The sequence below is a fragment of the Alosa pseudoharengus genome, unplaced genomic scaffold, assembly GCF_046254945.1.
Source record: "Alosa pseudoharengus isolate Yale_2024_CS ecotype anadromous, Long Island Sound unplaced genomic scaffold, YU_APseudo_1.1 YU_APseudo_1.1_scf_10, whole genome shotgun sequence".
In the NCBI taxonomy this organism is placed as follows: Eukaryota; Metazoa; Chordata; class Actinopteri; order Clupeiformes; family Clupeidae; genus Alosa; species Alosa pseudoharengus.
Genome location: NW_027468565.1, coordinates 3,108,611 through 3,117,086, shown reverse-complemented (window position 1 = coordinate 3,117,086; position 8,476 = coordinate 3,108,611). Strand labels below are relative to the sequence as shown.

Sequence of the window (8,476 nt, the reverse complement as noted above, 5' to 3'; positions counted from 1 at the left end):
GCATGTATTTCAGTGTCATGTACAAGAAAATTATCAAGAGCATTTATTAATTTTTACAGATGGATCAAATGATCAAGAATCTGGTGCTTCAGGGGCAGCTTTTGTTGTTCAGGGTTGGACTATGCAAACCTTTAAAAGAACTTCACATTTTCTTAGTGTATTTACAGTGGAGTTATATGCAATCTTGATGGCAGTGCAATGGACTGAACAGATTCAAACTCGTAAAGTGTTGATATGTAGTGATTCTGTATCAGCTATCAATAGTTTAGGGAAAGGGTTATCCAAGAGCCGTCAAGACCTTATATATGAGATTCTACTGGTAATAAAAGATGTAAAAAGGAGGGGGGCAGATTTTTTTTTTATGGGTTCCAGCTCATGTGGGCATTAGGTCAAATGAAAAGGCTGATAAGTTAGCCAAGAAAGCTGTGGAAAAGGAAGCTATAGATGTCCACATAAATCTGTCTAAGTCAGAAGGCAAAAGTATTGTGTGGCAGGAAATTATTTTAAAATGGCAACAGCTTTGGGAACAAGAAAACAAAGGGAGGCACCTTTTTTCTATATCTAATAGGGTAATTGACTCAGTTAATGTTTATAAAAAGGGGATGAGACGTAAGGAGGAAATTATTATTGCAAGATTGAGAATAGGACATACATTGCTGAACAGTACTCTCTTTGTTTTAGGAAAACATCAGAATGGATTGTGTTCTTGTGAGCTGGAGACAGTGCATCATGTTATAATGTCCTGTAAAAACTATGATTCCCACAGACAAGAGTTGTTCAGAGATTTGAGAGAGATTGGAGTAGAAGATCTATCTCTAAAAGGTATTTTAGAAATAGGGTCAAGTGGGAGGGGAAAAAGAATTTTCTTTAAGTTTTTAATGGATACTGGTTTATTTATCAGAATATAGTGTAATGCATTAAAAGTCCTGTAGATGGCAGTAATGCAACTAGTTGGATGCTAGCTGCCGTTAAAATTCAAAGAAGAAGAAGTTGTTGTTACCTGTAAGGAACACGCGCTGTGTGATCTGTATCTAACCCAGCTGTCTTATAAGTCAATGATCGAACCTTGTAACAAGCAGGTAAGTTGTACGTTGCTCTTAATATGAAGCTAATAAAAATAGTCCTCCGATATGCGGGTAACTTCTACATTTGAAATTATTCAAACAGTGAGACAGCATGTTTGTTTGCATTAGCACGAAAAAAGCGGGGAGAAGGCTAGCTAGCCGCAGTTAAGTTGTGAATTCAAACGAGTAGACCTAATTAAAAAGATGCTTAAGGAGCGCATCGTAAATTACAGTGATAAAAGTGATCTGACATATGTAGAAATTGAACCATTGCAGGAGGTTCATGCAGGTTTTAATGGCCAATTGAAAGTGACGTTTATGTGATGAATGGAGTCAATGGGAGCCGTAGACTAGCGGTGACCAAAGAATATCTTACCGGTGAAACACTCGATTTGGATCCTCATGGAACTCGTGTTTCCCCTACGGAGAACCTGTTCACTTCCCATTGTCAGTACGGGCAGAGCCAAGGGGGCAGGCGAACGTTCGGAAAGCGTAGACACTATGGCAGATCTGAGGCTAAATAGTAGACCAGTTCACCTACAAGTTACAAGGAAGTTTATTGTCACATGCATATAGTTTCTGGAAGTAAGAAATGCAGTGAAATTATGTCTGGTGTCAGCCTATTTGTGCATTAATGGGGGGGGGGGGGGGTTTAGTAGATTAAGTGGCAAGGGCTGCATAAGAAAGGTGGGGGAGGATTGGGATGGGGGGGCACCAACAAGGAGCACCCAGGAGCAACAGGGGCAAGGAAAAACTCCCTTACCAAGGAAGAAACCTTGGGCAGATCCAAGGCTAGGCAATCGAGGACATGGGTAGATGGAGGAGAAATCAAAAATAATAAATAAAACGTTCTATGGAGATGTGCAAAAGTTGGAGAAAGTCAGATATGTGTGTGTGTGTGTTTTGACGTGTGATGAAATAAGAAAATAAATAAAGGTCTGTAGCATAGGGTGAGGGATGTAAAAGTGCTAAACGTCTTGTAGGTGTGTGTGTGTGTGTGTGTGGGGGGGGTGGGGGGGGGTCATGAGTGCTGAGGAGTGAATGAGTGCAAAGTCAGTATAGTGTGAATTCAGAGTTGGGAAATGTTTGAGAGTGCTGAGGAGTGAATGTGTGCAAAGTCAGTATAGTGTGAGTTCAGAGTTTGAATGGCCTGGGGATAAAAACTTCGGAGTCTCTCCGTTCTGGCTTTGTGACTACATAGGCGTCTTCTTGATTTCAGCGGTAGGAATAATCCATTGTTAGGATGAGAAGAGTCCTTCAGAATCTTTTGGGCTCTTAGGAGTACTCTTCTGGAATAGATATCTTGTAGAGCAGGGAGTTGAGTTCTTATAGTACGTTCAGCTGAGCGCACTACTCTGCAGAGTACTACAATCTCTAACTGGAGTTCCCATACCAGGTTATGATGCTACCAGTTAGAACACTCTCAACCGCTGAAGTGTAGAAGGCCTTCATGATGGATGTAGAAACTTTGAATTTCCTTAGCTGACGAAGGAAGTAGAGTCGTTGTCTGGACTTCTTCAGAACATATTGAGTGTTAACAGTCCATGTTAAGTCTTCAGTAATGTGGACACCAAGGTATTTAAAACTTTAGTTAACATTTAAAACATTAGTGGGGTGTAACTGTAGTTCTGCTGCTGCCTTCTGTAATCCACTACCATTTCCTTGGTTTTATTGATATTCAGTGTCAAGCTGTTAGATTGACACCACTGTGCCACCTATGGATGTAACGGTATGAAAATTTAACCTCACGGTTATAGTGACCAAAATTATCACGGTTTTCGGTATTATCACGGTATTTTTAAAAGTGTGAATAGTTTCAAAAAGTGTCCCGTTCATGTTTAATTGGGTATGTGCTTATAGCTTAACTTACCCTAACATTATTTGGAGGTTGCTATTACTGTTATCTGGATCCAATGAGTGAGACCAGGCTTGGAATTTCACCATTCTGGGGGCAAGGCCACTTGGCCTTCAGTTGAGCATATTTGGTGGAGGGCACAAAGGCCACATGTTAGGGCACCAAGGCCAAAGTTAACTATACAGTAGTAGGCTATAAAAATGATCAAGTTGTATAGCCTATTCACTGCAGTAGACCTTCATCACTGTATGAAACATTACAAAAACATGAAACATGACATATTACATAGAACTGCAAATTATCTGATCATCTAATATTTACAGATATCTAGGCTATATTTAACATTTATTTTATATTTGGCCTGTTATGAAATCATGTATTGAACAATTTAAGCACAGTTCAGCTTTAAGAAACTCAAATAGCCTAGATGCATGCTTAGCATTTTGTGATCTACTTTCACAAACTCTTAGTCAGCTGTCCTCTGATTTACCGATATCTAGGTGATATTTGTAACATTTATTTTGTATTTGGCCCGTTATGAAATCATGTGGAACAATTTAAACACATTGTAAAACTTAAAGCCCAAATTTGGAGACATCCATGCATGTCGAAATTTACTGCAAATTCAAAACTGGATTACTCTGGAACGGCTAACTGTACAGGTGACTGCTTTACATCTTTGTGTTCGGTAAGGTCTGTTTATTCTGATATATGGTTTGTTATGTGTTAAACGAAAGGTTTGTGAAGTATTTCACCGAGAGGAATGGGTAGGGTGATGGACGCAAAACCTTCAGTAGAATTTATGATTAAATTGAATTATATTATTTACTTTTCTCGCGAACCGTTCACCATAGCAATTCGCGGCTAACATCGTTTAAAAGCTGAGAAAAAGCTCTTTCATGTGATACTGATGTCTGCGTGATAAGTAGGCTCGTTCGCGAGTAGTTCAACTGAGAAGAATGGGTGAATTTAGACGCACTTTCTTTCTTGCGCTGTCACTTTCTCCACTGCATAAAATACTAAATGAATTTGCGCTGTGAATATTTTGACAGGCCATAGGCTAAATAAAAATCGCTATTAGTAGGACGCAAAGCAGGATATTGAAAGAAGGGCACCAAGGCCACCGTGGCCTGTAAACCTCTGATTTTCAAAGGGACATCACGGCCAACGCAAGGAGCAACGACGTGGCCGCCGTGAAATTCCTACCCTGAGAAATAAAACTTTAGGCTACTGTGCTCTTCTGATAACGTGAGTGGAATGGATTTAATGTGGACGCGAAGATAAAAAAGAAAAACGCAGAGCGGCTAAATGATACAGTGCAAGTTTTGCGGTGAAAATGTTCCGCCTTTTAAAATCAGTTGTAGCCTAATCCAAATAGCAGTTAAAACCATCAATTGGACAACAGAATCAGTAAGGTACCAATTTTGCTTCATTGTACCAGGCCTACTGTATGTCAAAAGCAGGCTCGGATGAAGCTGGGAAGGATTAAACACACGGTTTCAACACCGTGGTAATCAACCGTGATAATTATGATATTTCAAAAGAAAACGGTAATTGTTATCGTCAACATTTTTATCACGGTTTATCATTATACCGATAATCGTTACATCCCTAGTGCCACCTCATCAACCTGATCCAAGTAGAGCTGTTCATTGTTGTTACTAATCAGGCCCAAGATCACTGTGTCATCTGGAAAGTTGATGATGGAGGTATGACTACTGTTGGCTTTGCAGTCATGTGTGTAGATGTTGTACAGCAGTGGACTCAAAACACAGCCTTGGGAAGCACCAGTGCTGATGGTTAATGAGTCAGATGTCAGACCCCCCACTCTAACCACTTGTGAACGGTTGGTGAGAAAGTCAAATATCCAGTGACACAGGGTGGTGTTCAGTCCTAAGGCCTTCATCTTTGTGACCAAGGTGAGAGGTACTATCATGTTGAATGCTGAACTAAAGTCAATGAACAGCATCCTCACATAATTCCCATTCCCCTCCTCCAGATGAGTTAAGGTGGTGTGCATGAGGTTTGAGATGGCATCCTCTGTAGACCTGTTGGCTCTGTAAGCAAATTGGAGGGGGTCGAAGGAGGCAGGGAGGGATGAGCAGATAACCTAGCCATCCCCATTGAACCCCATTCAATTTGGCGCCACTTTTGACATCAAATAACATTACAACATTAATATGAATAGGTGTTTCTGTAAACCTAGGGACAATAAACAGCTATCTCTGTTACAAAAACGAGCTGGTAATCGCTCATTGAAGAGGGAACTATGATAAAAATAATTTTTTCCTCAAAGCATGGATTTGACGACAGTACAAGCAGGAAATACCTTGAAAAGACTCTCCGTTTATTTGATGTTGCCATAGCAACGCAGCCTTCAGAGCAAAGATTCTAGAAGAGCTTCAGGGAGAAACGTTTTGAGTTCGTGGCCATTGGCCAAGTACCTAAAATATCGGTTTCCATGTGTATGTGCTGGATGGCGTGCTTACTTTATGAAAGTAAGTGTTTTATAGAGTTACAGACATAATGAGTCATGTTGTAGTGGTCAACATAAATGTGCCCCTTCTGTTATTAGAATGCTAAGCGGAGATTTAAAATCATTCATTTCTTGTGTGGCTAGAAGCTAGCTAGCTATGTCAGGGAGGAGATGTTGCTGTAACGTTAACGTTATGAGATGTATGTTGCTTGATATGCTTGTACTCGTAACTTCGTCACTCGTAACTTTAGGACTCCTATTTTTTTTTACTAAGAGTAATTCAGGAAGCATTTTAGCCCTAAGTAGCGCCTGAGTCTGTGACAGCTTAAGCGAGGACTCCTAATAAGACCGATTCACAAACAATGTTTTGTGGTGGCATTTCACGTCGCGATGTTTTGAAATGCGTCTAACAATCACGAGGGAACAATTTTGCATTGTAGGCATAATAACTAAGGGATGCAGTAACACCACCAACAACAACCAAAACTAGCCTACTCATTGTTTACATGTACATTAAATGTAACGTTTCATTGTGAATCAAATTAAAAGATTCTCCTCTTTGCAAACGTTGGCATAGGCATATGGTGACAGATTAATTTAATAATGCTGCTGTATGAATCACGGTAAGCACGAATGAAGTGACCACTTCTTAATGGGACTCACTGTATGGAAGTAGGCTAAGTAAAATAGAGATGTTTAAAATAAGATAAAGTTAGGATATGCCCGCTTGACAACGGCAGAGATAACTGTGGCCTTTGGCCATAGCAACCATCCATTTAGAACGACTGGCCTTCATAGCAACCAAGGATCTTAGCTGTGAATCATGTAGCTACAGTATGCATGCAATGTGATGCAAAGTATAGAAAGGTGATGAAATATACAGAGACAGGTCAAGAAATATAGTGCAATGTAGACAGTAGTATACAGTTGATTTACAGAAGGTGGTTTAGAGTAATATGAATTAAATATAAATATGTGCAGTGTATTAGCAGTTATCTCATACAATAAGTAGAATAATGCATGTAGATGTAGCAGTAACAGTATAATAGTAGAAATAATAATATAGATATAGGCAGTGTATTAACAGAATATAATAAAACAGAATAATTATGGATATTCAATTTGACAAATATATAACAGAAATGTACATAACATACAGCTATGTGCAGTGTGGAAACAGTGTCATTGTAGTGCAGAAACAACAACTTAAGAGTAGTAAGAATAAGTCTATGTGCAGGATGAATAGTATGAAGATCAGTAGAATAACTATGTATAAATGTAATTACAGTAGGCCTATGTACATTTGTAAATACATAGAAAACTATGGGTGAGAGGGATAAATTAATTTTATTTAATCGTAAAAGTAAATTGCATTCAATTAAATTGCAATTAAAAATCTTTCCAGTAGGCTTTAATGTCACGCAAAAAGTACAACCAAAGCTGAGCTTGATCAACTACAACGTCTAAAGAACCAGAACTTCAGTGTAGTTTTTTGCTGGGTCCCAGGCCATGTTGGTCTGAGGGGAAATGAGAAAGTGGACAGTGCTGCTAAGCAAGTCCTCAATGAAGAAGTCACAGATGTCAAATCCGTGCCCCAGACCTTAAACCTATACTGAACTCTTACATCACAGATAAGTGGCAATCTGAATGGGATTAATGTACCAACATCAAGCAAGGAATGGGAATTTTGGCACGTTTTCATGATCCACTGGGTCGTTATGGGCCACACAAAATACGGTGTTGCTAAAATTACTCCTATTGTGGCTATTAGAGACATGCGTTCATGAGTATTCAGCTACATTTAATGAGTTAAGTAAAATACATTCACACACAAAAAAAAACCATCACTAATGTTGTGGACATTACTTTATTCTGAGATACATCAATAGGCTCAGAAAAACAATCCTAAACAGACATAAGGTCTTTATAGAGCAAATCCATATAGATTATTTGTCAAATAAACCAGTAAAACAGAATTAGGGGATGGAATATATAACATTCACACTCATAGCTCATATTTTTAAAATAAATCAGTGAAAAAGTATCCTGACAAACAAGCAGCATTTGAATTCCTTAGTCATATTTCATCATTTCAATTCTTCTAGGTTACCTGATAGCCCAGTTTGAGAGGTGCAAGACACGTGACATTATTTATTTTTGCAGCCAATCACTGCTGTTGTTTTATTTTATTGATTTGATCTTAGTCATAGAAGCTAAATTCAAAGGCAGGCCACAGGTAAAATCCAACGAGCCGCATTCACCCCGCAAGTCAATAGTTGAATAGCCCTCTCCTAGAGCTTTTGCGGTATTGCCACTGCTCCAACACTGAAAGGCACTGTTAGAATGCTTGGATCAAGCCAGGTTCAGCATAGCGTATGTCACTGTCTGCTCATGTTGGTGACCGGACCAGGGTAAGCACACTTTTGCAGTTCCCGCCGGAAATGCAGTCTAGTTATTCCTGTAAGCCCGATTTTTGGCCAGCTCCTGCTCCTAGACCTTTTGAGATATCGCCACCGGTCCAACTCTGGAACGTCCGGCCGGAACCGGTGTAGTGCGGAAATTGAAAATGATGTCACTGACCCTTGTCATTCTTCCGCCATACTGGATTGAATAGAAAGCGAAACTTAAGTTTCACAGGTCACAAATTTGGTCCGAACTTCACGAAACTTGACGTACATGATCCTTGGACCAAGCCTCACAAAAGTTACAGAAAGGATTTTTGATTTTCGAAAGCGTTTGCCCGTCACAGCCAAACGAAATCGGCAGCGAAGCTCCGAAACAGGAAGTCGTCCATATCTCAGGAACACTGTCACATATCGATACCAAATTTTGTATATGAACTGGGGACTCCAATGTGAGGATGCATAAGCTAAAAAAAAAAGAAATATTCCAAAAGTTTCCATCATTTTGCAAACCACCCATAGGTATTTGGTAACTCTCACCATTCACTTTTGCACCATTCACCTTCTATCACAATGCCTTCCAAGTATGCTCAATGTCTCTGGGCAGCCACAATGTCTCCAGGCAACCTTGCCCAATCATGGAATCCTTGCTCTGCCATGGGATAGTATGGACTTACGA

The 8,476-nt window shown here is 39.6% G+C and overlaps 1 protein-coding gene across 1 annotated transcript in view; it reads left to right on the top strand.

The window, feature by feature from the left end:
- Window positions 1-983: 983 nt before the first annotated feature.
- Window positions 984-8,476, top strand: part of skic8 (SKI8 subunit of superkiller complex) — a 63,834-nt gene continuing 56,341 nt past the window's right edge. Inside the window, exon 1 of the mRNA XM_076302815.1 lies at window positions 984-1,079. The gene's annotated coding sequence lies outside the window, so the exon portion shown is untranslated. The remainder of the gene's footprint in view (window positions 1,080-8,476) is intronic.